This window comes from Bos indicus, chromosome 22 (assembly GCF_029378745.1).
Source record: "Bos indicus isolate NIAB-ARS_2022 breed Sahiwal x Tharparkar chromosome 22, NIAB-ARS_B.indTharparkar_mat_pri_1.0, whole genome shotgun sequence".
Classification (NCBI taxonomy): domain Eukaryota; kingdom Metazoa; phylum Chordata; class Mammalia; order Artiodactyla; family Bovidae; genus Bos; species Bos indicus.
The window spans coordinates 34,591,386-34,618,598 of record NC_091781.1 but is presented as its reverse complement, the minus strand read 5'-3'; the positions used below and the strand labels follow the sequence as shown (position 1 = coordinate 34,618,598).

The following is a 27,213-nucleotide window of genomic DNA, read 5'->3' as shown; positions in this document are numbered from 1 at the left end:
CACTGCTGGGCACACACACCAAGAAAACCAGAATTGAAAGAGACGCGTGTACCCCAATGTTCATCGTAGCACTGTTTGTAACAGCCAGGACATGGAAGCAACCTAGATGTCCATAAGAAAGCTGTGGTACATATACACAATGGAGTATTACTCAGCCATTAAAAAGAATACATTTGAATCAGTTCTAATGAGATGGATGAAACTGGAGCCTATTATACAGAGTGAAGTAAGCCAGAAAGAAAAACACCAATACAGTATACTAACGCATATATATGGAATTTAGAAAGATGGTAACGATAACCCTGTATGCGAGAGTGCAAAAGAGACACAGATGTATAGAACAGTCATTTGGACTCTGTGGGAGAGGGCGAGGGTGCGATGGTTTGGGATAATGGCATTGAAACATGTATATTATCATATGTGAAATGAATCGCCAGTCCAGATTTGATGCATGAGACAGTGTGCTCAGGGCTGGTGCACTGGGATGACCCAGAGGGATGGGATGGGGAGGGAGGTGGGAGGAGGGTTCAGGATGGGGAACACGTGTACACCCGTGGTGGATTCATGTCAATGTCTGGAAAAACCAATACAATATTGTAAAGTAATTAGCCTCCAAAAAATAAATAAATAAAAAAAAAAACAACCAAACATAAAAAACAGCCCTGGAAGGATAAATTACCTGGTCAGTCATCCCCAGTGTGTTAAATTATCATCTATAACACTGTCTTTTCAAAATATGGCATGCAAGTCAAATCCAGTCAGCCATTTGTTTTTGTAAGGTCTGCAGGCTTAGAATGCTCTTTATATCTTTTTGTGATTTTTTTTAAACCAAAAGACTATATAGTGACATGTGAAAATTATATGAAATTCAAATGCCAATGTTCATAAATAAAGTTTTATTGGAGTAAAAAAAAAAAATCACGTGTTCTGAGCTCCGTGTGAGAAAAGCAGGTGAAGCTAACCTAGGGTTATCACCTCGTCCTATAAAACAACCAGGGACCTTGGGTTCAGGTCTGAGAGCTGCCACTTGTTATTGGGTTGAGCAGGTGTGGGCTGGGTCTTGGGCATGAGTACTTGAAAAGGCACATTAGGTGTTTCTGATGTGCACCTCTGGTTAAGAACCTCACTTCTAAGGACTCAATAAATGGAGGCAGCTACAGTGCAAAGCATGTTAGAATGCAGAATCTCTATCAGGTGGATCACTAAATGACCTTGACAAAGGCACCCCACCCTCTGGGACTCATTCTTCTCATCATCTAAACAAGGGTGTTGAACCAAATCAGTGTTTCTTCAAGTGTGGTTCAGGATCACCTTGGCTGTTGGTTAAAATGAAGGTACTAAACTTCAATGAACATTGAAACTGGAACTGCTCAAGGTGAGGACCTAGGGATCTATATTTTTAAAATGCACCCTAAACTGTTCCTATGATAAGGCATTTAGAAATTATTTATATGTATCAGATTGTATAAGCTTTGTTGTCATTATACTTACCTGTGATGTAAAGTGTTATTGTTATTACGTCCACTTGACAGATGAAGGAACTAAGAGTCACAGTGATTAAGTGATTCTTTCAAGGCATAGTAACTGTGGGGAGCCAAGTACCAAGCCAAGCAGAACTCCAGCTGCTGCAATGTATACCCTGTCTCTCTTGAACACTGATGTTTCACAGCCGCTGGATCCTAACAGTTTCTAAGGCTCCTGATACCTTGCAAATTTAAAGACTAATTAAAATTCTTTCCAGTGACCTGTCTCTACTGTAAGCACTGATAGATTAATGAAAAGGCAATTGTGGGGAGGAGGGGGGAGTGAAGAGGATTCACTAACATAAACATGAGAAGAATGTGGATTCTAAATATGCAGTTTTTCTTATTAACCACCTTTCTCCAGGCCATCATGGCTAATTCATTGCCATATTTCATTATAGAAACTAACTGAAAGGTTATGAGCAAATACTTTTCAGTCAGAGGTTGCAGTTATTTTCAACTTCAATACTTATTAATGTTTCTGACTTAATGCTGATGGATGGTGAAATTCCAAGAAGTCACGTGGAGACTGGTTCACAGTTTTATACTCACGCCCATCCTCTCTCCCAGATAGACCATTTCAAACAGCTTTATTGGAGAGTCCAGCAGAGGCATTTGTTTTGATTTCCCTCATTAATGTTTTCTCCTTTTAGGATAAATCACAGAGAATGTATACCAGGCTGAACATTTGCAAGCAGAATCCACAAAATAAAGTCAAACTCAGGAATAATTTGGTTATATCTATTCACCATGTCTAGTGTTACTGACAATATTCAGACAATGTAATTCCTATTACACCTGCTTTCAGAAAAAAACCTAGTCAGTAACCCTAAATTAAATTAACATTTTTAGTGTATATAATTTGTAGTTCAGAATGAGCTATAATTATCATTTAGGGAAACCATATGGAAAACATTACCAGCCTTTACTAAGTCTTGGGTTTTAACAGTGATCCATGACTCAAAATGCTTTATCCAAACAGGTTGTAAATTCTAAGACAAGCAAGATGCATTTCAGTCATTTTTATATTAATTCCAAATGAAGAATTCATTGTCTTTTCAAATTATAATAAATTGGAGAGCAATTTCCCGCTAAGCAAATCAAGGAAATTGAAAAATTACTTCTCTGGGAGCTGTTTTCTATATCCTTTTTCTTTTTTAAAGGCTCTTTAAAAGACCTACTTTTATTATTCTTGATGTGTATAGTAATAGGCATTTGCATTGCCACAACAATTTTCTTCCCCTTCTTTAAACTGGAACGTACACTCTGAATAATGTTTAATGTTCAATGTAATTTCATTCTGGGGGGAGTCTGGAGCCTGCAATGAGAGCTCACATTTAAGAACCTCAATTAATATGTAGAAAATGAGCTTCCAAAGCTACTGCCCTTCTCTCTCAATGATGCACTTTACTTCTTGGGGAACCACAGAACTGGTAGTGTCACGGCGAGGCCAAGGATTCACCAAAGCTGTGCCTTGTGGGCACTCAGGTGTCCTTGAAATGCTTGGGATTGTTAAAAATTAATCTGAGATTCAGAATCTTGTACATAATAATCCCTTAAAAGAGAGAGGAAATGGTAACAAACAAAGGATACTACTGAAAACCAAAATGGGGAGAAGAAAGAAAATACAAGAAACAGTGTTGTTGCATAGAAGACAACCAAAAGCAAATAAAACAACTCTTAAAAATGAGGTTTGCTTTGCCTTTTGAAAATCTATTCCTGCCCCTGCTCTCCTCCACCCTCTGCACCTGCTCTATATAGAAACATGGGGAGATTCTCTGATGAGAAGAGAAGGGGGCATGTCTACAGACTGATAGTTTTTGCTCACCCGGCAGAACATTTTGATTTACTCAAGATAGATGTGATCTCTGTTTAGGTTATCTGGACCCAGAACTCTCTGTGCAAGGCCTGTTTTAGGTGAACACTGACACTAGGGATTCTTTTGACTTTGTTTCATAGGATTTTGAAAATGAGTCAGGAGCTTTCCATCCTATAGGCTGCAGTTTCTGCTCAGAGACTGGTTGGTGAGAGTCAGGATCAACCAGAGTGCTGTCACTCTAAAGAACAGTTTGTCCAGGAGCAGGGGGTGGGGGGTGGGGTTGGGGGGGTGGGGGGTGGGGTTGGGGGGCTGGGGGGGTGGGGTCTCATGTGGTAGGAGGAGCTTACCAAATTTTAAACATCTCTTCTGAAGGTGTCGTGTGGTTTCTCCGAAGGCTGCCCTGTTGGCAGGATTTGGGCTTGGGTTAGTCACTGAATACTGAGATTTTTTTTAAACTTGTTGGTTCCCAACTCAGCACAAATCAAGAACAGACACAGGATATCAAACTACTGAATGACTATTGTCCTGTTTCTGTAGTATAAAATACTCTTATTTCATTTTGTTTTTATACTGTGGAGTCGGATAAAGAAGAGAGAAAACTAAGAATAATTTTTATACAGTAAAGAAGTGATAGTCACCATGTGAAAAAATTTCCTCATTGTTTCATCATTCACATCAATTCTCCCAATACTTGTGCCAATACATACACAGACACAAACTTTTAGGTGTAATGGTCAAAGTCACCTCAATCCTCTCCATTTGTGCCAATACAAATACAGACACAAACTTTGTAGATGTAACGGTGAAAGTCACCAATATACCAAGGGCAATTAAGTCCAAAGCCAAGTCACAAACTGTCTTAAAGATCAGTTGAAGAACAATATTGTCTCCCAAAGTCAATTCCAGAAGGAAGCCTAAGACGGTTGGCCTCAGCTAAGCACAAATATGGCCTATGCTAGCAGACGCTCCCCGGTAGGATTCTATGCAGTTTGGAGAAAGATCATGAAAAAGTTCATCGTAGATCTTTACCAAGCACAAAAAAGAAGATATCCTTTCCTAATCTTTTTCTTTTCCTTTCTTGCCTCTTTTCCTTCCTCCCTTTCTCTTTTTCTATTCTTCCACATATTAAGCACAGTTTACTTATAGTACAAATTTAGAATCACTGGAAAAATGTTTAACATTTTCCTCTTGATGATTCTCAGAATAGAGATTCATTCAAAGATTCCATCCTATTTCTTCTCTGTCTATATATAAAGTAGATCGGTGCCTGTATTAGAAATATGTTCATTATTTTAATGATTATTGTGAAAAATAAATGAGATGATGTATGCAAATCTTTTGGCTAAATGCCAGCCGTATAAAATGTGTTCAATAAAGGGTACTGGATACAGATACAGACAGTTACAAATTATATAATAAAAATATAAACATATTATTCTTATTGTTTTTGCTTGGCAAGCTTCCACTTACCCCTAAAACCCCAACCTGAGTTCAACCTTCTCATCACTTCAAAATAGACCTGATTGTTCTATCTTCTACAGCACTCAGGTGCTCACATATTAGGAACTTATTCTGTTGTATTACAGTGAGTTGCCACTGGTGTGTCCCCTTTGCTAGGTCATGCGGTCCTTGAAGACAAGGATTCAGCATCAGACTTCTACAGCCCACGGGGCAGTGTCTGGCCACGTGGCAGGTGCTCACTGACATCTGTTAAACTCAACGACAGTACTGGCTAGAGACAAAGGGAATGTTCCCCTCTTCATGCCCAAATGAAGACGGGAATGTAGAGAATGTTTTTCTTCGCAAAAAGAAATCTCAGGGGCTTACATGAAAATAGGTTCAGTGCTTACAGAAACGAGTGCCAAAAGCAACGCATAAGCAACTCAGCCTGGTGCAGCCCCAGTGCTAGAAACTATCCCAGCCTCTTTCTTTGCCTCGGCAGCTGCAACACAGATGGGGATGAGTGTGTCTCAGTCACGCTGCCACTGGGCTGGGGAGAAGGGGCCAGATTCCAAAAGGAAAAGAATATTTTCTCCCACATGTTCATTTGAAAATACAACTTTCTTTAAAGATCACGGTGCCTGTATCAACATGATTCCATGTGAGTTTGGTGCTCATGGGGCGGAGGGAGAAGGAAGGGTCTCCCGAGTGCTGAAATGATCTCCACGGCCCCCTCACGGCAGCTGTGAGGCTGCCATGGAAGCCATCTTGCCTAAAGATGTTCTTTCATCTTCCCCAAGGTCTTACATTTTCTTCAACCCACAGAGTGACGTGATGGGGACAACTGTAGTCAGAGTGGTGGGAAGCATCTGAGCAGAGAGCTGTGAGCCAGAAATGTCCATTTATGGGGCTGAGTCTGCAAAAAGTGCAATAGCTTGGCCCCACATGACTGCTACACAAGCAAAATTCTGAGCAGCTGTGTGTGGTACCCCCTACGCCTACTGCCTCCCAGGCTGAGAGAATGGTCTTCATCTCTACTGCCTGGCTGCAAGAAAATTCTCCAAGTCAGCTGGTTGATGTTACCCACATCTTCCTGAGTCCCATCCCCAGTCCACAAAGCAAAGGGCAGCTTTTCTTCTTTCTCTGAGTAATGAACTAGGTGATGCATTCACTTAACATCAACAGGGGTGCCCATCGGGCCAATAGGTTAAAATAACTATTGACAGGGCACAGGAAGAGGAATTCTGTCTACTATCCTGCTGAATTGGTTAAGATGAGGGTCTCTGGTCCACTGGCAGCCTCTGAAGGTGATTAATACCAAGTCTGGATTTTAGAAGAAGAATTTAGTACCAGTGGAAACCATTTTTTTACAAACTGTTCAAACAGCCAACAATGATTCTGACAGGTCTCAGAGAAATAACTTGTTTACACTGAGTTTTTCCTTATAAAAATGGGTGGGTTGTTTACTAGATTTTAATGGTATTTGTCTAATATCACCATAGCCTTAATTGCCTCCAGGTATTCGGCGTCTACACACATGGTCCAGTCCAGAAAAAATTCTGTATGATAAACATGTTCTTGTGCCTCCCATTCCTTGAATAGTTCAGCAAAAAGCACCTAAGCTTGGCAGTCCATCTCCACACTTTTGGATGGCCATTTACTCTAGCACTGTGAAGGTGTTCCAGGCACTGTGAAAAATGTCTATGTTTTCCTTGGGAAGCTGATAGTGAGGGCAGAGGAAATTCAAGATAGTTGGTAAAAAGAATGTGTTGTCTTGACCTCCAAACACAAACTCTGCTAATATTACAAGGGGAAAGAGGAAGATAGAAAATGGTCCACAGATAGAGGAGTTTGGGAACCTAGTCTAACCTCTCGGTTGGCCTCAAACTATAATGGGTTTGTGACCACTGCAGATTATTGTGTCCCTGAGAATATCTGATTTGTGTCCTTTGGAGTCTTTATATTGAAGCATCTTTTAGGACAAATATATCCATGGGCCGTAAGATTCATCTTTTATAGAAACTGCATTGATAAAATAGGATGTTACCATGCCTTTGTTTTGTTTCTGTGTCTTATCAAAAAAGCCTTTTTCAGATGCTCAGCATCAACAATCATCAGGAAAAAGCAAATCAAAACCACTGTGAGCTATCATCTCACACTTGTCAGAATGGTTATCATGAGAAAGAAAACAAACAACAAATGTTGGTGAGGATGCAGAGAAAAGGGAACCCTGGTACACTGTTGACTGTTGGTGGGAATGTAAACTGGTGTAGACACTGTAGAAAACAGTATGGAGATTTCACAAAAAGCTAACAGTAGAGTTACCATATGATCCAGCAATTCCACTCCTGGCTGTATATCCAGAAAACCCCCCAAAACACTAATTTGAAAAGATACGTGCAACCCAATGTTCACAACGGAATTAGATAGGGAAGTAACCTAAATGCCCATTAACAGACAAATGGACAAAGAAGAGGTGGTGTACATATATAAAATGGAATATGACTGAGCCATAAAAAAGAATGGAATTTTTGTCAGTTGCATCAACATGGATGGACTTGAAGGGTATTATGTTAAAGTGAAAAAAGTCAGAAAGAGAGAGACACACACTGTATGGTATCACTTAGATGTGGAATCTACAAAATGCAATCAACTAGTGAATATAACAAAAAGGAATCAGACTCGCAGGTAAAGAGAACAAACTGGTAGTGGTTACCAGAGGGGAGCAAGCGGGGAGACAAGAAAGGGGTAGAAGCTATAAACTACTGAGTGTTAAGATAGGCCCAAGGGTGTATTATACAACGTGGGGAATACAGCTAATAGTTGTTACTAACTGTAAATGGAGAGTAATCTCTGAAAATTGTACATATTAAAACTCTTTGTCTTTACCAAGGATATAGAGGTGGGTAGGAAGGAGTAAGACAGCTGGAAAGAGAGAGAGAAGAGAGGGACAATAAAAAGGAGAGGGAAACTGGAGGTGGTGAGAAGGAACAAAAATGCCATATTGACCCAAATGTATCACACGGTAATCTTGCCAGAGCTAAATACTGTAGCCACAAGGATGGTCCTTTTCCAAAAATACAGCCAAGAACCTTGGGGAATTAGATATAATTTGCCCAGAGGACACATGGTCTAGTTTCTGTCCCTGTAAGAATAGCTCATAATGTGGCTTCTCATTTTCTCACTAGAAATTTTAACCTTCAAAGACTACTTCATTTGAATTATATATTTATGCCAATGTGTGTCCTTAAGTTCAGTGAAATTCTGGATCAGTCATCAATTACAGAACCTAGTTTGCTAATGGAGAAAATACAGGGTTCGGCAAGTTGAGAGAATGTCTCTTTTAGGGGATTCCAGAAAAATAGTGTCCTGAGCATATTGTAAACCATCCCTAGCACTGTCTCTATGGCCTTTGCTTTTCCTTTAGCAGAGATGTTAAATTAGAGTGACCTCTATGTCAGATATAACCCATCTGAATTTAACCAATTCAAATTACTATGTTGCAGAGATAATCCATAAAGAGCAAAAAAATATTTCCAAGCTTCAGCCACTGGTATATTTATTTAAAACAATATTAGATAAAATAAAATTCTTGCACAAGAAAAGGATTCCCACAAGAACCTCTGAGGTAATTTCAATAGGATTTCTGGGCCCTGGCAAGTTTAAATGGTCCGTGTATATCAAAAGAGACATTTCAAAGAAGAATTTTGTTTTAGTCACAGCAATGACTCACTGTGAGAACAAGCAGGGACAATGGTAACCCAAGAACCTAGCAGTTATCACAGCAAGGAAGGGACATTTTGACACACAAAATCCTTTCATGATAATCTCAACAATGTAATCTGTACATGTGTGTGGTACTCCACCTCAGAGACAGTGTGCCAAGTTTAGGGGCTGCCCAGAGGATGTGCTGGCTCCAGAACTCTGTACGTCACACACTTTTATTTTTTCACCAACTTTCTGCCTCTAAAGATGAACAAGGAAATTTCTCATACAGATGACATTTTGTAAAAACTTCCTTAAACTTCAGAAATAGCAACAAATATTGGAAAAGAAAGCTGTATTGTTGGAAAATACTGCAATATTGTACAGACCCTTCCAGCAGCCCTATCAGTGGTTGAAATTTCTTTTCTATTCTCAGTTCAGTTCAGTTCAGTCGCTCAGTCGTGTCTGACTCTTTGCGACCCCATGGATCACAGCACGCCAGGCCTCCCTGTCCATCACCAACTCCCGGAGTTTACCCAAACTCACGTCCATTGAGTCGGTGATGCCATCCAACCATCTCATCCTCTGTCATCCTCTTCTCCTCGTGCCTTCAATCTTTCCCAACGTTAGGGGCTTTTCAAACGATTCAGCTCTTCGCATCAGGTGGCCAAGATATTGGAGTTTCACCTTCAACATCAGTCCTTTCAAAGAACACCCTGGACTGATCTTCTTTAGGATGGACTGGTTGGATCTCCTTGCAGTCCAAGGGACTCTCAAGAGTCTTCTCCAACACCACAGTTCAAAAGCATCAATTCTTCGGTGCTCAGCTTTCTTTATAGTCCAACTCTCACATCCATACATGACCACTGGAAAAACCATAGCCTTGACTAGATGGACCTTTGTTGACAAAGTAATGTCTCTGCTTTTTAACAAGCTGTCTAGGTCGGTCATAACTTTCCTTCCAAGGAGTAAGCATCTTTTAATTTCATGGCTGCAGTCACCATCTACAGTGATCATGGCCCTGTTAATTATTTTCCAAGCAAACTTTATATATATGGGAGACCTGTGCAAAATGTAATTGCTTGGCTCAAATTTTTAGCAAAGTGAAAACACAAAATTAGCCAGTATCAAGATAAAAAAGTATTACTAGCACCCTAGAAATTGCCCTTTGGGCCACTCCCTGCTACCTGCCACTCTTCTAACATTGTGGATTGCTTTGTATAGGATGCTCAACTCAGGTTGACCTTCCCCCCCAGGGTATTTGGCAATGTCTGTACACACTATTGGCTATCAAAACTGGGGAATGGGTGCCACTGGCATTAGTAAGCACAGAGATGTTGCTACACATCCTACAATGCACAGCACAGCCCTCGACAACAAACACCTGACTTCAAATGTCAAATGTCAGTATCTTCAAGGTTGAGAAACAATGGTTTACAAATAGAATCATGCCATATGCTTTCTTTTGTATCTGGTTTCTTTTGTTCACCATGATTTCTGTGAAACTCACCCCAGTGGTCGTGTGGATCATGAGTGCATTTATTCTCATGCTTCCAGGTAGTCCCTCACTCACTCTTTATATGGTCCCCCCACCCCCACATTTTCACTTGAAGATATTCTTCAAAATATGCCAGTCTTTTTAAAAATTTCAAATCTTCATTTTATGCTTTGCTTTTAGGCACCTTAAAAAAAATGAAGTGCTAGTATATTTTGTCATGATACACTGCTTGACTGCTTGTTTGGTTGAGTGACTGATTCACTTGTTCTTCTGTTTTTTCCATTTAATCAAATGGAGATGACTAAAGAAGTTACATCTTTAGGCCAACAGCAGTACTCTCAGGTGCTAGGATCGGGGAAATCATGCTTGGGAGAAGAGCAGGGTGGTTTTGGTGGTTGGTAAGCAGGTAAAAAGGATGTCACCCTTGGTTACCTTCTCAAGATAACATAAGTTTATTTTCACATGGTTTCCTCCTATGTCTTCATTATTATCTTACACATCACCTTAAAACTATTGAAAAGACAACACTTTTAGAGTATATACTGAGGGAAAAGCATCACTTCCCAGAAGATACTTTCTACTCCCTGGCCACATCCTTCTGACACTATACAATGGATTTTACCTGATAGGCAAAATAATGAAGTTCATTGGGTCCTTCAGTCTCTACATGACCAGAGGGGATGACAAATTAACTGTCCCTGTGTAAGTTTTATGTGAGTTCTTAAAGCAAATTGCATTGCTGTGATGTTCTAGACCTGGGTTTCTTGACCTCAGCACTACTGACACTTTGGGCCACTGAATCATCCACTGTGGGGAGCTGTTCTGTGCAATGTGGGATAGTAACATTATTCCTGGCCTCTACCCACTAAATGCCAGTAAGATCACCTCCTGTACCTACTTATGACAATCAGAAATGTCTCCAGACACTGCCCAATAACCCCTGGGTAGGTGGGGCAAAATCAAGCCCCATTGAGAACTACTGCCCTAGCGGACAGGACACATTTCTTTGCCAAACAAAAATTCCATTATTCTACTAGTAAATAGTCCAGCTTAATAAAATTTTCAGGCTTCAAATGCCAGCAGAGGGAATATCTTTAGTATTCATTCTCTTTAAGACACAAAGCAGATTTAGGAACTGGAATAAACACACTAATCAATGAAATTATCATCTGGAGATCAGAGTTGGAACAGCTATGGCCTGGCTCCATGGTTGTTTTCTTCCAATGGGCCTTTGGAATGTTTAAAGGTCAGCTTTGGAAGATAAACCTTTCAATTCTTAGCCTCTGTTTTGGCTTGGACGCAGGTTGAGTGTGGGATGGCGGGAAGCCTGATATCTGGGGACACTTCCCTTTCACTTAACATTTTGGCAGATAGCATTCCTATTATGCTTGAATATTGCATCCTAGGGACATGGTTTTCAATGTGCAGGGTACTGACCTTCATAACACTGGGGGAAATCATGTCTCGGTCGATAGGGAAGAAAAGAGCTAAAGTTTATTGAATAGTTACTATCTTCGTGACACTGTGCTCATCACTTCATATGCTTAACCGATTTAATCCTCACAGCAATATAAAGTAGTAAATATTATTATGTGTGCATTATTCCTAACAAGGGAACTGAGGTTAAACATTTTGTTTAAGGAGAAAGAGCTAGCATATGGCAGAGCTAGAGGCTGAACCTAACTCTAATCCACCTAAGTGTGGTGGATTCAAGGAGACTGCATAAAACAGAAACACTCACAGACTTAGAGAACAAAGTTACTTGGGAGTGGGGTGGGGAGGGGAAAAAAGCCAAAAGCTCACCTGACACCTCCCCACAAGACACACAGCCAAACAGGTGGTTCATAACAGAGTGGGGCAAGAATCCTCCTGCACTAATTCTTGCCCCTGCAGAACTTATAACTTGGCACCACAGACACTTCACCTTGTGGAATAGGAGTATCCAACACTGGTTGTGTTCTGAAATGGACCCCATGCAGGAGACTCCTTCGCCCACTACTGCAATCTGTCCACCAGTCACACACAGCTACAACTGAAACAGCCCTTCTTCCATGCAGAACCTGATCCCTGATGGTTATCTGTGCAATGTCTACCAGGTTATATTGTATTTTGCAACAGGTTGGCCAGTCATGCCCTTAGTCCCCCTAGCTGCTTTAGGGAAAAAAATGAATATACAGACAAATTTTGTGTTTTATACATGTATACACACATATATAATTTTTTCAGTTGATTTGCCTATAAAGTACAGGAAGTAGAGAAATCACAGTCGTTCAGTGTAAAGGCCTCTAAAGAACTTATTTCCTAATGGTACCACACCTTCTTAGGAATGCACTGTCCTTTGGTATCCAGGGGCCAGCCCCTCAACAAAGAATTGTCCAGCCCCAAATGTCAACAGTACTGTGGTTGAGAAACCCTGATGTAGATCAACTATTCTGAAATACATATATTCCACATATATATATACATTTCATAAGTATATAGATAGATAAGTTTTACTATGTAAAATAGAACTTATAATTCATTTCCAATAAAGATCTCTGAATACACATGGGATAGAAGTAGAGCTTCTATCATGTAAAAACTATTTAATGAATATGATTAGGAAGTTGAAAAGATTTCTTAAAAAGATACTAAAATTATTAATTCAGATAACATGAGGGAAGATATGTACAGCTGCACACAATAATGACAAACTGCTATAGAAATAGGCATGCTGTATGTGAACAATGTTTTCATGTTATTGTGCTGAATTTCCCAATAATCAGATCACAAGGAAAATGAGAACCACATATTTAGATAACCAAAGACCTGCTGGTTCCATAACATTGGAACACCACCATTGCATATTCTGGGGAGCTGAAATTATGAAGTCCAATTTCTGTAAAATCAAGGAATCTTTGTAGGTAAAATTGATAACTCAGTAAGACAGTGGCATAGCTGATCCTACTGTTTTCTTTTTCAAGTAAAGAGAGAAAGTGGAACTGAGGTTATCATCCTGGTCCTTGCAACTATGACCCTGTGGGCCATCTGGTTACCAAGGATGGGGTTGTTAACCAGGGCTTGGTGCAACAGCTTTCTCAGGCCAGGACCCGTAAGAAGTGGCTGGTCCAACTGAATTTTTCTTCTTTTTCACTGTAACATGTCAAGTTTTTTTTCTTAATTACAAATTTTGAGATGCTCATGAACTCCCATGGAAACAATGAGCAGGAAATTAAATAATAAGGGATCAGCAGCTGGGAATAAATTTTAACTTATTTACATTCAGAAACATGCATGACTGTAGATAAGTTATTTCCTCTCTTTGGCCCTTAATCTCATACATAAAATGAGAGAGGTGGATTAGATGCCTTACGCGTGCATGCTAAGTCCTATGAATCACATGCTGACAGAATAAATTATATTTATTGTGATTTAGAAGTGATCAGGATGATCCCTCCTCCTCCTCACACTCTTCCTCTCTTGATTTTAAAGACTATTTTTTTAAACCAAGTAACTTTTATTTTAATGTTTTTATTGAAGTATAGTTGATGTACCAATGCTGTGTTAGTTTTAGGTGTAGAGCAAATTCAATCGATTCAGTTATACATACACATGTTTACAGTAGATACATGGATATCTACTCTTTTTCAGATGTTTTTCCATTAGAGGTTACTGCAAGATACTGAGTACAGTTCCCTGTGCTACATAGTACAACTTTGTTATTGATCTGTTATATACATAGTAGTGTGTATCTGTTAATCCCACATTCCCTAATTTATCTCTCTTCCCTCCTTCCCCTTTGGTAACTACATTTGTTTTCTATATCTGTGAGTCTATTTCTATTTTGTAAATAGACTAGAGAGTTCCAGAAAAACATCTATTTCTGCTTTATTGACTATGCCAAAGCCTTTGACTCTATATGTGAACAATGTGTATGTGTATGGATCACAATAAACTGTGGAAAATTCTGAAAGAGATGGGGATACCAGACCACCTGACCTGCCTCTTGAGAAACCTATATGCAGGTCAGGAAGCAACAGTTAGAACTGGACATGGAACAACAGACTGGTTCCAAATAGGAAAAGGAGTATGTCAAGGCTGTATACTGTCACCCTGCTTACTTAACTTATATGCAGAGTACATCATGAGAAATGCTGGGCTGGAAGAAGCACAAGCTGGAATCAAGATTGCTGGGAGAAATATCAATAACCTCAGATATGCAGACGACACCACCCTTATGGCAGAAAGTGAAGAGGAACTAAAAAGCCTCTTGATGAAAGTGAAAGAGGACAGTGAAAAAGTTGGCTTAAAGCTCAACATTCAGAAAACAAAGATCATGGCATCTGGTCTCGTCACTTCATGGGAAATAGATGGGGAAACAGTGGAATCGGTGTCAGACTTTATTTTTGGGGGCTCCAAAATCACTGCAGATGGTGATTGCAGCCATGAAATTAAAAGACGCTTGCTCCTTGGAAGGAAAGTTTTGACCAACCTAGATGGCATATTCAAAAGCAGAGACAGTACTTTGCCAACAAAGGTCCATCTAGACAAGGCTATGGTTTTTCCAGTGGTCATGTGTCTGGGAGTTGGACTGTGAAGAAAGCTGAGCACTGAAGAATTGACGCTTTTGAACTGTGGTGTTGGAGAAGATTCTAAACCAGTCCATTCTAAAGGAGATCAGTCCTGGGTGTTCTTTGGAAGGAATGATGCTGAAGCTGAAACTCCAGTACTTTGGCCACCTCATGCGAAGAGTTGACGCATTAGAAAAGACTCTGATGCTGGGAGGGATTGGGGGCAGGAGGAGAAGGGTCAACAGAGGATGAGACGGCTGGATGGCATCATTGACTCGATGGACATGAGTGTGAGTGAACTCTGGGAGTTGGTGATGGACAAGGAGGCCTGGTGTGCTGCGATTCATGGGGTCGCAAAGAGTCGGACACGACTGAACTGAACTGAAATAGACTCTATTTTGTAAATTTATTTATACAAATAAATTCATTTGTATCATTTTTTAGATTCCATATATAAGTGATACCATATTTGTCTTTGACTTACTCCACTTAGTATGATAGTCTTGAGACAAGGTTTTTAATAAAATGAACAATTTCTTTGGAAAAAGCAGGCTGACAACACTAGGCTAGAGGAGCTCTTATCTTTGGGTCAAGTGCTAAAATCAAAATCAACAAAAATATATAAAGAAAAAAAGCTGAGAGTTCATAAAACAAGGCCAGAGGTTGTGCCCCTATCTTATTTTACTCTGCTTATAGTCAAGGTTGCTCTTTTTCACAAGTGAGGCTTAAGAAAATTGCACTGAGGGTGCTGTTCAATCCCTTTACCATGACTTGAGAATCACTTGAAGACCCTCTAAGTGGAGCCATGTTCATCACCCATCAGGGGAAGAGGCTGTGGGTCAGCATAGAGGCACATTCAAGCTCTACCTGGAAGAGTTCTCTTCTCTTAGGTGTTTGTGTTTTTGCTTATAGCTGGGTTGATGTTGCTTTATGAAGGTGTGTGTATTTGGCATGGCCTCAAATCCAAATCAGTAACTTCTGTTCATTAAATTCCAATCTGCATGTTTTTTTCATGGGGACATTTTCTCCAACTCAACTTAAGTTCTAAGGAGATTTCAAAAAATGACCACCAAGTTCAAGAGGAAAGATGCTGTCACTGCATCTGCTGGAGGTGGTAGGGGTTCCTCCTTGCATGTAAGGAATTGTCCTGGCCAGTAACGGCTCCCCTAGTCCCACCAGTGTGAGTACAGGAGGTGGGATATCCTTTGGGACATTCTTCGTGTTCAGGGCCCTGGGTTTGTTGCCCCACAGCTGAATTCCAGAGCATTGGTTCTCACATCCTCACTGAGGTCTGGAGAGTTTCCTGGAGGAGTTCTCCCAGCAGAACAAAGCTTATTGTTTGTCCAGATGGTGTTTCTATCAGTCTCCAGACCAAATCAGTGAGGAAGCAACTCTCACTTCAAGAATTAATGAGGAAAATAAAGTTTGCCTTTCCTGGGAAAGGAATATATTAGGCAATTTATCATCCAACAATAAGGCCCAGGTAAATAAATGCCAGTCATGAGGCTTTGACTCTTAAAGAACCAGGTCACGTGAACTCCATGCTCCAAGTAACCTCCAAACCAGCTCTTTAGGCTCCTTTCCCAAAATCTGGTACATCAGCTTCCTGGACCTGGCTGGAAGGAGCTGAGACTGTTGGAATTTGGCCTGGGTTTGTAAATCTTTAGCTAATCAGGGCCTATTTTCATATTTCTTTAAAAATTTGGAAAGATAATGAGTATTATTTTAAATTACCGTGGCAAGGTTTTTGACTTCTCACTTTCCCTGTAGAAGACCTTGGTTTTCCTCACCATCTGTGGCACCTCTGTAGGTGAGCTGCGGAAGGTGGCCATGCCTTTAAAATAAGGTCTTATTGTTTGAGTCTCTCATCCTTGTCTTTCAACATGCTGATGTGCTCTGGCTATACTTTTGGAAACTGGCAGCCTTAGGGAGGAATTTGTGACCTGTATTATGATTTTTGCTGTGTTTGCCAGTCCTCCCCTGATTCCAGTTGAGTCAGTCCTGTTGGGTCTTGATGCTTATTCTTTTTTTGTTTACTCCACAGGGGATTTCATCACAGGGCCTCAGGGCATGGACTGCATATGATTTCTGTATATATGATGAGACTCAGCCTCAAAGTGGATTCCAAGTATTGGGCAATCTCTCTTCAACCGCCTTCCCAAATGGTACTTTTACTCTACTTTTTACCTGCATTCAATGGTAGGTTTCACCTTCTTGCATATAAAAGAAGTTTATGGTGAATTTTTTAGCCCTGAATTGAGAATGATGGTGTGGAGGGCTGGAAAGTGACTTTCTGGGGAGGTTTTTTTTTTTTTTTTTCTTTTTTCAGGACATTCTTTGAGTTGCTTTCATCATGAAGAATCTAGTGTTGTGACCAACTTGAGAAGTAACTGCTGTAATTTAATGGTTGGGCTCAAGCACTATAGATTTGGTAGAATAAGGACTGTAGGCTGACTCTTGGATTAGATCCATCTAAACTGGTTATCACAAGAGCTGGTATCTTTTTCTACTGTGACCTTCTCTTTCATGACAAACTACAACCAATCCACAGATCATAGCACCTGAAGATGGGGGATTTTCCTTTTACTCATAGGAACAGAACAGAGAGACCTTTTTATCATTCATCAACATCAAGTGTACTTTGGGAAGTCCCAGTTGGTATTTCTGGGCTCACAAAAACCAAGACTGGGCTAACTCCAAACCCCAAAGGATCTTGCAACAAGAATGCTTCAGCCCATTTGAAATACTTTCCAGGAATCTGAAGCGTGCCCTCAGTTCAGTTCGGTCTTCATTTCCTGAGTATGATGAAGACATTAAGATTGATATTGTGGACTTAGCTCTCTGTCTTATTTTTCCTCTTCTATTCCTACTATTCCTTTTAGAGAGATTTAAGTCTTCTTATATGGCTTTGGAAACAATCATGAGCTCAAGTTACTTCTTCCTTTTAGCTCCAAAATGTAATACATTAAAGTGAATTCACAGGGTGAAAATTCCTAAAACATGTCAACAGTCACTGTCCTGTTATTCTGCTGCTCCAAATTCCACAGTGCTTCCCTGCTTCACTCAGGGTAAAAGCTACAGTCCTTATAGGGGTGTCAAGGCTCAAGGCTTCTGACCATGTTGTGCCTTCTGACCTCAATTTCTTTTCTGGTTCACTCCTTGCTCTCTCTTGAACATCCTAGGCAGGTGCCTGCCTTACAGCCTGTGCCTTAGCTCTTCCCTCTGCCCCAGTCACACAGCTCATTTCATGTCTCCTCCAAGGCTTTGCTAACATCTCAGTCTTAAGGAGCCCCCACCACCTGACCAACCTATTTAATTCTGCATTATGTCTCCCTAACCTTCCTCAGGACTCCTGATTGCTCTACTCTGCTTTATTTTTTCCAAAGCATTTAGAAATACTGTGTAACATTAAAAAAAATGCTATTCTCTCACCCACTCAAGTATTAGCTCCATAAGGGCAGCAATTTTTGTCTACTTGGTTCAAGATAAATACAACATGAATACAATAGAATAGTGTCCTAGTACTGGGTACACAGAAGGTACTAAATATATTTTAATTTTTTATTTACATTTAAAAAAATACCTAAAGTGAGATCATGTAGTATTTATCTTTCTCTGACTTATTTCACTTAGCATAATACCCTCAAGGTCTATCTATGTGGTGGCAAATGGCAAAACTTCCTTCTCTTTTTTAGTGGTTAAATAGATTTCCATTGTGTGGACACAGATGCAGATATATACACATTTTCTTTATCCATCCATCTGTTGATGGACACTTAGGTTGCTTTCATACCTTAGCTACTATAAATAATGCTGCAATGAACATGAGTGTGCAGGTATTTCTTCTGCATAGTGATTTCATTTCTTTTGGCTATACAGCCAGAATTGGAATGCTGGACCATATAGTAGCTCTATTTTTAATTTTTTGAGGAACCTCCATACTGTTTTCCATAGTGGCTATATCAGCCTTTTTTTTTCTTTTAATAGATTCACTTTTTTTAAGCTGTAGGTCTTTTACTTCAAAACAACCTCTCTGCTCCTCTAAGCTTTAAGAAAATTCAGAATTTCAGAGTTTTGTGCAGACACAGTCGCTTCAGACTGGGGTTACCCTTGTTAAAATAAAAAAGAAACAAGAAAAACCTTCTGCATTTCTCAGATGAATGCAAAACACATAGTAAACAGTGTTCTTAGTAGTGCCAAATAGAAAGATTTTTTATAACTTTGAGCACACATGTCTCTATGCAAAACCATCTGGTGGCTTCCCACCTTGCCCACGAGCTACAGCCCTGACACTGACAGATCTGGGAGTCTGCATCTTGGCAACTTGATTAAGCCGGAATTAGTTTTCACAGAATCCTCTTCCCTAAATGGTTCTCGGTCAGAGTTGGCCAGAGAGGAATTTGAGCAAGATCTGGAAGGCAGAAGGACAAAAGTGGCCACAACTCTTTGGAGGTTTTTCCAGTCAAATATGGAGAAGGACAAATACAGATGGGTCTAGAAGACTCCAGGTGTTTCTCACTCTCCTCTGCCATACACCTAGCTTTTCTTGGTTACTGACTGACAGCCGCCCCAGGTCCAACTCCACATGCTCGTTTGTGGACACTCAGAGGTAGGGGATACATATGCATGGGCTATAGACTCCTGTGGACTTCTTTGCTAGCTCTTCTTTGTAATCCCATCCCAGCATCTGGATACACACCTGGATCCTAGCTCAGATCCTCATGACAGCTCCAACTTATTCCCTACACCAGGCTGGTTAGTGACTCTGCCCTGACAGGCAATACTCCTTGCCAGACTTTTACTTACCCAGCTGCTCCCACAAATATGAAAAGTCTCATTCCTATAATAAAGCCCTTATTTCAAAGTATTCATAGGGGTTCTGCTTTTCTGACTGAACTTTCACTAATACAATCAACAACCTAAGAGGTAGGATCCTCTTAGGTTACACCCTAAGGTTACACCCTAAGGGTTACACCCTAAGAGGTAGGATCACATTTGGGGCTTCCTCTACCTAGAACATTCTTTCTACACATGGTCACAGGGCTCACTTCCATTATCCTTTCAGGTCACTGTTCAAATGTCATCCTAGAATGTCAGTCCTAAGGTAAGAGTGGCTCATCCCCCTCCACATGCTTGGCTGTCTCTTTCTCCCTTACTTTGAGCTATTTTCCTCTATAATATTGATCATCAGTTGGCATGTTATTATTTACTTATTACCTGCCTTCCCACAGGGATTCTTTCCTAGAGTCAAACTGGGAGTCTAGGAGTCCTTGGAAAACAAAATAATCATATCCTTATTTTTACTGCCCTCTAACTGAAATTTAACGTTTCTTTCAATTATAAGTACAGACAGCAAACTGAATGTGTAGCAGTGCCTGTGACTTGTTAGCAGCAAGAAATTGCAGGTATGTTTCCCATGACGTTACAGCTGTTGACAATATCTTAAAGTACCATTTATGCCCACTGCTTAGAAATTATGGTCGTCAATGGGCTTGCAGCTAGGTGGCCCATGATAGAGTCTTCCTGGATACAGATGCTCACAAAATGGCTGATTATAGAGCAACTCTATGCTTGGCTGTCATTCAGCTACCAGTGAAACCACAGCTTCTTGCATTCTGGTATTTCTCACTTACAGTGTTAATCAATATGTAGAAAGACTGACAAGCAAGACTAACAAGCAAGACTATTGCTTGTTAAAAGTGTCTAAGAATACATAGTTCACGCAAGAATTCTTAACTCTCTATAAGGTTGCATGGCCTTCTGTAATAAGGACAGGCATGCAGTCTAGGAATAAAGACCAGATAACTTCAAATACATGTGATGGTTGAGATAATTATCTCAGTTATTTAAAGTAGCCTACAGCTAAGAGAGTGTGCAGTAATAGGGGTCAAGTACAGCACAAGTTACTGACTTTCAATATAATTGCTTTTCTTTGAATTCTGTGTATTTTTATTTTCTACATTTGAAAACACTACTCTGAGAAAGGATCTCTAGACTCTACCAAACCACCATAGAATTTGTGGTGCAGGAAGAGATTAAAATCCTGAACTAGAATGTGTTACAAGAGGGTAGAGATTTTTCTAACTGTTCGTTTCTTTTGCTCAGGAATCTACCATTTGGCAGGACTTGATTAATTTCAAGAATAAGCTAGGGCCAGGCAGGACTCTATTATTTATATTCTTTTCTCACCTTGGCATCCACCTCTTCGCTTTTTCCCAGGGCTACCCTTCCCCGTATTCTCTAGGCGTGGCATATTCATGAAAGGAAGGCATCTCTTGGAAGTGACAGGAGATAACATTCCTGAAGAGTCTACTGACAGGTAAGGGTTTTTCAGGACACAATGCCAAAACTACTTTTTAAAAAAAAAAGCTTAAAATATCCTAACAACAAGAAAGAAATCCCGTAATAGCTCATACTTTGGGGATTTCCATGTTGCTCTTTTTCCCCATGAAAGATACAGGACACTGTACTCAGAACTGGCACTTGCACTGTTTTAGGAATACTGACTCACCACCTCCTCTCATAAAGGTCTGAGGAATTCTGAGGTGATGGATTTTTCTCTACTGAAAACCGCTGGCCCTTGTGAGGCCCCCAGTGCTCTACTATTTGGACAAGAAACTTGTGAACATTTTGCATATTAAAAGAAAAAGCCATAGGAAAAAAGTAGTTTTAAAGTATTGTAGTTCATGTCAATGAATGCAACCAAGATGCACAAATCAACTCACAAAGCCACAGTGGGATTAAGTGGAAACCCCACTGTCACTCCATCTGTGTGAAGACTTCCCAGTGCACTTCCAAACCTGCTACCTCACATGATCTTCCCAAAGTCCAGACAAGATGGGCTGAACAGTTCCAAACATATGAAAAGGACCCAGTTTCTCAGGATGGGACAAAATTATAAAAAAGGGAATTTTCTAAAGAAAGCTATACTAGATTTGATTAACACCTGATTGGCAGGGTTCTATTACCTAATTAATAGATTTCTAAAGGCCTATTAAAAGATTTCTTATTTACTTATACATATTTCAAGGGAAGAGAACCAACATTTATTGATTTTTTTTTATTACTTCTAGGCAGAGTGCTTGTTGCTTGACAAACATTTCATTTGAATTTCCCAGCTACTTTAAGAGGTCAATATCAGGGGAACCAAAGCTCAGAGGGGTTAGGTGATCTACGCAAGGTCGCACTCTTTCCATCTATCAGAACATGCTGCTCCAGAGCTCACAGAATTTCCCAGACTTGAGCCATTTCATACTATCTTTACGGTTCTATTGTTTGCTTTATGTTGTTCTTTACATTGGCTTTGAAGATTAAAGAAGAAACTTTACATTGTTGCTGATAGATAGTACCACTTGTCACAGATTGAGGGTAATTGTAAAAAATAAATCAATGAGAACAGGACAATGCTGGCACATTTTATCCAATTGCAGTCATTAGTAAACGTTCTGAGCCCGAGGCTGACGCTCCTCAACCCGAAGCTAGCAACTGCTGGAGATGGATTAAAGCCATCATGACTGCATTACTTTGCTGGGTTGCCATAACAAAGTATCAAAGCCTGGAAGGATTAAACAACAGAAATTTATTTTCTCACAATTCTGGAGGCTGGGGGTCCAAGGTCAAGGTGTTGGCAGGTTGATTTCTTCTGACACCTGTCTTGGCTTCTACATGGCCCTCCCCTTGTGTCTGTACCTGGTCTTCCCTCTGTACTTATGAGTGTGTGCAAATCCCCTTCTCTTATAAGGACACTAGTCATATTGAATCAGGGCCCACCCCGAGGATCTCATTTAACTTATTTAACTTTAATGACCCTATTTCCAAATTTAGTCACATTCTGAGATTCCTGGGGGTTAGGACTTCAAATTATGATCTTGGGAGGGACTCAATTCAGTCCATGTGTACTGTGCTTAGTCGCTCAGTCATGTCTGACTCTTTGCAACCCCATGGACTGTAGTCCACCAGGCTCCTCTGTTCATGGGGGTTCTCTAGGCAAGAATAATGGAGTGGGTCGCTGTGACCTCCTCCAGGTGAGGCTTCCCAACCCAGGGACTGAACCCAAGTCTCCTGCATTGCAGGCAGATTCTTTACCATCTGAGCCACAAGGGAAGCCCAAGGATACTGGAGTAGATAGCCTATTCCTTCTCCAGGGGATCTTCCCGTCTCAGGAATTGAACCAGGATCTCCTGCATTGCAGGCGGATTCTTTACCAGCTGAGCTACCAGGGAAGCCCAAGTCAGTCCATAACAGCAGCAAAATGAAACATTCGCCTTGGAATAATAAGAAAAGTTCCCTCATCACTTGATAAATATTATTTAATGCCATGACCCAAAACCATCTAAAGTTGTCTCCTAAACCACTGGTGATACTCATCCTATGTTCTGGAAAACACAAATACTGGCTCTGTGATAGATATCTTTGTCACATGCTGTCAGCATTTCCCCTTGGCCCTGCCAGGGTAGATGTCACTTGAAATTTTCTTAAGTTCCCCTGTATGCCGCTGGCTTCTGAACTCAGCCTGGGGCTTTCTGTGGCCTTTAAGAGTCTGCTTGACAAGCTCACAGGGTGGCAGGCCAAGGTACAAGGAGTTAATTTTCCCAAGGAATAATCCTTAAATAGTTGATGAAAAAGTACTCCTGCTTCCTTATAATTTGCCAAGCCAATTTCAAGGGTTTTCTATACAGACCCTCAGAGTCTCCAGCAAAATGTAGCCCCAGTGGCCCAGGACATCAACCCACTCATTAACCCACCTCTGATGACCTTCTCCCCTTTCTTGGTCTCACCCCTACTCCCTCATTGTGCTCTTCCCAGTAAAATAACTTCATCTAAATCCTTTTCTTAGGGTGTACTTTTAGGGAATACAGTCAAAGAGTACATCTATGATTTTCATCTAAAAATGAATAAATAAGATGAAACTTTATTTCCAGCTAACCCAACTAGAAATCCAGCTAATTCCAACTGTTACTTCCAGCTAATCAAGCCCGGTCCTATATTACTCTTGCTCCTAGAACAATGAGGTGAATGCAGATGTAGAAACCGACATGGAAATACTATAAGATGACCTCTTAGATACTTTTCAATGACCAAAAATTTCTACAGTCCTAATTCAAGTCTTGATCATCCCCTTTGATGATTCAATCTCCCTCCTCATGCTGGAAAATTGAAAGCTTTTAACTTGGCCTTACTAACCATTGTAGGCATACTAAGTATGTCTTTTCTTTTTGGCCTTCAGGCAATTTGGGGGATAATCTCTTGACATCTTATCTTTCTTCTGCAGACTGGACTCCTTGGAAGTGGATTTTCTGATGATAAATTTAAAAGAAAACCCTATCCCTATAAGGGGAGAATAACCTAATTGCTCATTTTACTTAAAAATGAAGAGGTTTGCTGATGATGTGTCGATGTGACTTTGGAGAACAGTAAGAAGAGAATTCCATGCATACCTTTAGAACATTATCAGCAAAAGTTGTGTACCAAATGTATAGCTAGATCCACAAATAAGGCAATAAACCATATGGACACACTGAGGCTTCTGATTCTTATTAAGCTTTAAAAAAATATATGTCAACAGAAAAGCATAGAGAATGATGTACTGGGTGCCCACTTACCCACAGCAAAACTTAAAGAAAGCTTAATTTGAAATAGCCCTTTTTCTCCTTTTAGAGAAATGAAACATCACAAATATGCTTGAGACTCCCTAGTACCCCTATTTCTATCTCCCTCCTTCCCCAGATGGATTTTGTTTTTTATCATTCCTAAGTCTGTTTTAATATTTTTATTACACATGCAATATTATAAACAACAGTATTATTTTGCATGTTTTAAAACTTTCCATAAGTGGATCATTCTGTGTGGATCATTTTACAACACGATATTTTTTACTCAATATCATATTTTAGAAATTTATCCATGTTTACATGTCTAATTTAACTCACTCATTTTAGCTGCTATAAAATATTCCACTATATGAACAAATCACATTTTGTTTTTCCATCTTCCAGCTGATAAACATTTAGGCAGTTTCTAATGCTTTCATATAGCAAACAACACCTCTACAAATATTCCTGGATATGGTTCTTTGTATATATGTGCCTAGAAATAGAAATGCTGCTTGTTTACAATGTGTGGTTCAACTTTATTATAATCTCACTAGCACATCTGAATTTTTTCTTTTCCCCACATTCTCACCCATATTTGATATTAACAGATTAAATTTTTTCCAATTTGTGGTCTGTGAACAGTATTTTATTTTAATTTGCATTTTGCCAATTACTAGTGATGGGAAGGAGTTATTTATGTAGTTTGGATGCTAATCCTTTGAGGGTTTATATACACTGCAGATATTTTCTCTTAGTGGGTAAGTTTCTTTGCATCTTGCTTTTGGTGTCCTTAGATGAGGAGAAGTTATGAATTTTAATGTAATCAACTTTATCCAGTTTTTCCCTTCATAGTGATTTTTGTGTATTGTTTAGAAAATCCTTCTTTTGATTTCTCATCTCAGGAAATCCCTAAGGTCATTCAGACATCCTCCTATTCTGAAAATTTTAGTTTAACTTACACAATTAGGTCTAAAATCCACCTGAAACTGGAATGGAGAATTCTGATGTAATTTTTCCTTTGTAGATAACCAAATGTATCAGTGCCGCTTACTTAAAGTACTTCATTTCCCCACTGCTCTGTCTGGCTACCTTTATCATAAGTCAAGTAGCATATGTACATGAGTATGTATCTCTTTATTCTCTAGTCTGTTTTATTGGTATCCAACTATCCATGTAACAATTCCACAATATTTAACTGCCATAGCTTTATAATGTTAATATCAGATCAGATCAGTTGCTCAGTCATGTCCGACTCTTTGCAACCCCATGAATCGCAGCACGCCAGGCCTCCCTGTCCATCACCAACTCCCGGAGTTCACCCAGACTCACGTCCATGGAGTTGGTGATGCCATCCAGCCATCTCATCCTCTGTCATCCCCTTCTCCTCCTGCCCCCAATCCCTCCCAGCATCAGAGTCTTTTCCAATAAGTCAACTCTTCGCATGAGGTGGCCAAAGTACTGGAGTTTCAGCTTTAGCATCATTCCTTCCAAAGAAATCCCAGGGCTGATCTCCTTCAGAATGGACTGGTTGGATCTCCTTGCAGTCCAAGGGACTCTCAAGAGTCTTCTCCAACACCACAGTTCAAAAGCATCAATTCTTCAGCACTCAGCCTTCTTCACAGTCCAACTCTCACATCCATACAATATTTCCCTCTAAATCTTACTCTATTTTTATTCATAATTTCCTTAGTTTTTTTGCGGTCATTTCCTCCCATGTATGAATTTTAGAACCAGCTTGGCCAGTTTTATGAAAAGTGCCACATATTAAAATGGTAATTACAGTTTTTGAAGGTACAGATTAATTTATGTATAATTAATACTTTGTATGACATGGGGTCTTCCTATCCATAAACATATCCCCTTTTATTTTCGTTCCTTTTCAATGTTTCAACAACTTTATAATTTCTATTATATGGATGCTATATTTCTCAGATTATACCCAAACAAAGGATAATAGACCTCACCTCTTAATGGGAAGTGGTAAAGTTATGAATGAGTATGAGGGACCATAAATATTGCCAAGGCCATTTTTGAAAACTGCCCACAATCTTCCCTCTGGCTGCAGTAATTCAAATCCCTCTCATTAGACAAAAAGAGGCTACCCTATCCTCCCAGGTTTAATTCTATTATAGCTTTAAGTTCTAGCTTATAGTCTAGGACCTTGCAATATAGATTATGATCACAGGCAATTGAGATTCCTCAAATAGAGCTTCTAGAAGCTCTTTGTTTCTTCTAGAAGCAGTTTCATTGATCTTAAGACTAGTGAATTGGAGAAACAATTTGGCTCACACACACACACACACACATACAATGGTGGAAAAGGTACACAGTAAGTGCATAGAGTCTTTTCTTAAAAAATGGTAGCAGAGTTCCAAAGGCAAATGTCTAGGAACAGAGAGCACCCAAAGAAATGTATTACCTTTTATGAACTAGCCTTTGAAATTCACAGAATTACTTCCACTACAATCAATTTGTTGAGGCACTCACAAGTCCCATCTAAGGAGAGGGAAAACAGACTCCACCTGTTGGCAGATGGGCAGTGGCAAGTTTCTGGAAGATCATGTGGGACAGGAACTATTGGTATGGCTCTTTCTGGAAAACACATTTTGCTATAATTACTACTTTATCTAGGACTTCCAGGTAGGGTCTTTAAAGGTGATATTTGAACATATGAATGTACAGGAATGAGTCATGCTTACATTTGGAAAACAGTAGTGAAAACAAGTGCAAAGGCCCTGGGGCAGATTATGATTGATAGATCAGAAATAGTATGCCTGAAGTCAGGTGAGCAAAGGGAAGTAGGGGTAAATTCAGAGAATAACCAGTGGCCTATTATCCAGGGTCTTGTAGGCCATTATAAAGACTCTAATTCTTAATCCAAGACATAGAGAAGGGGGTGGTTGACAGAGGGAAGGCATTATCAGACTCATGTTTTAAAAGGATCACTCATCGAGGCTCAGTACCCAAGAGTCTGACTGTGAAGAGCAGTCACCTAAAGATAAATAGGAGTGGAGTTTATTGCTGCACACTCAGAGTACTCAATTACATTTGAGCCAAGAAGATGAGTGATAAATCTTAGGCTCTT

At 39.9% G+C, this 27,213-nt stretch overlaps 1 long non-coding RNA gene across 2 annotated transcripts in view; it reads left to right on the top strand.

The window, feature by feature from the left end:
* Positions 1–24,052, top strand: part of LOC139178602 (uncharacterized) — a 44,354-nt gene extending 20,302 nt beyond the window's left edge. The window contains exons 3-6 of one of the 2 annotated variants that reach the window (XR_011562988.1): positions 16,580–16,734; positions 19,885–19,940; positions 20,755–20,854; positions 23,807–24,052. This is a non-coding gene — a long non-coding RNA (uncharacterized lncRNA). Of the gene's footprint in view, positions 1–16,579; positions 16,735–19,879; positions 19,941–20,754; positions 20,855–23,806 lie in introns of both variants that reach the window. The other variant, XR_011562987.1, reaches the window with a different exon arrangement.
* Positions 24,053–27,213: the final 3,161 nt, after the last annotated feature.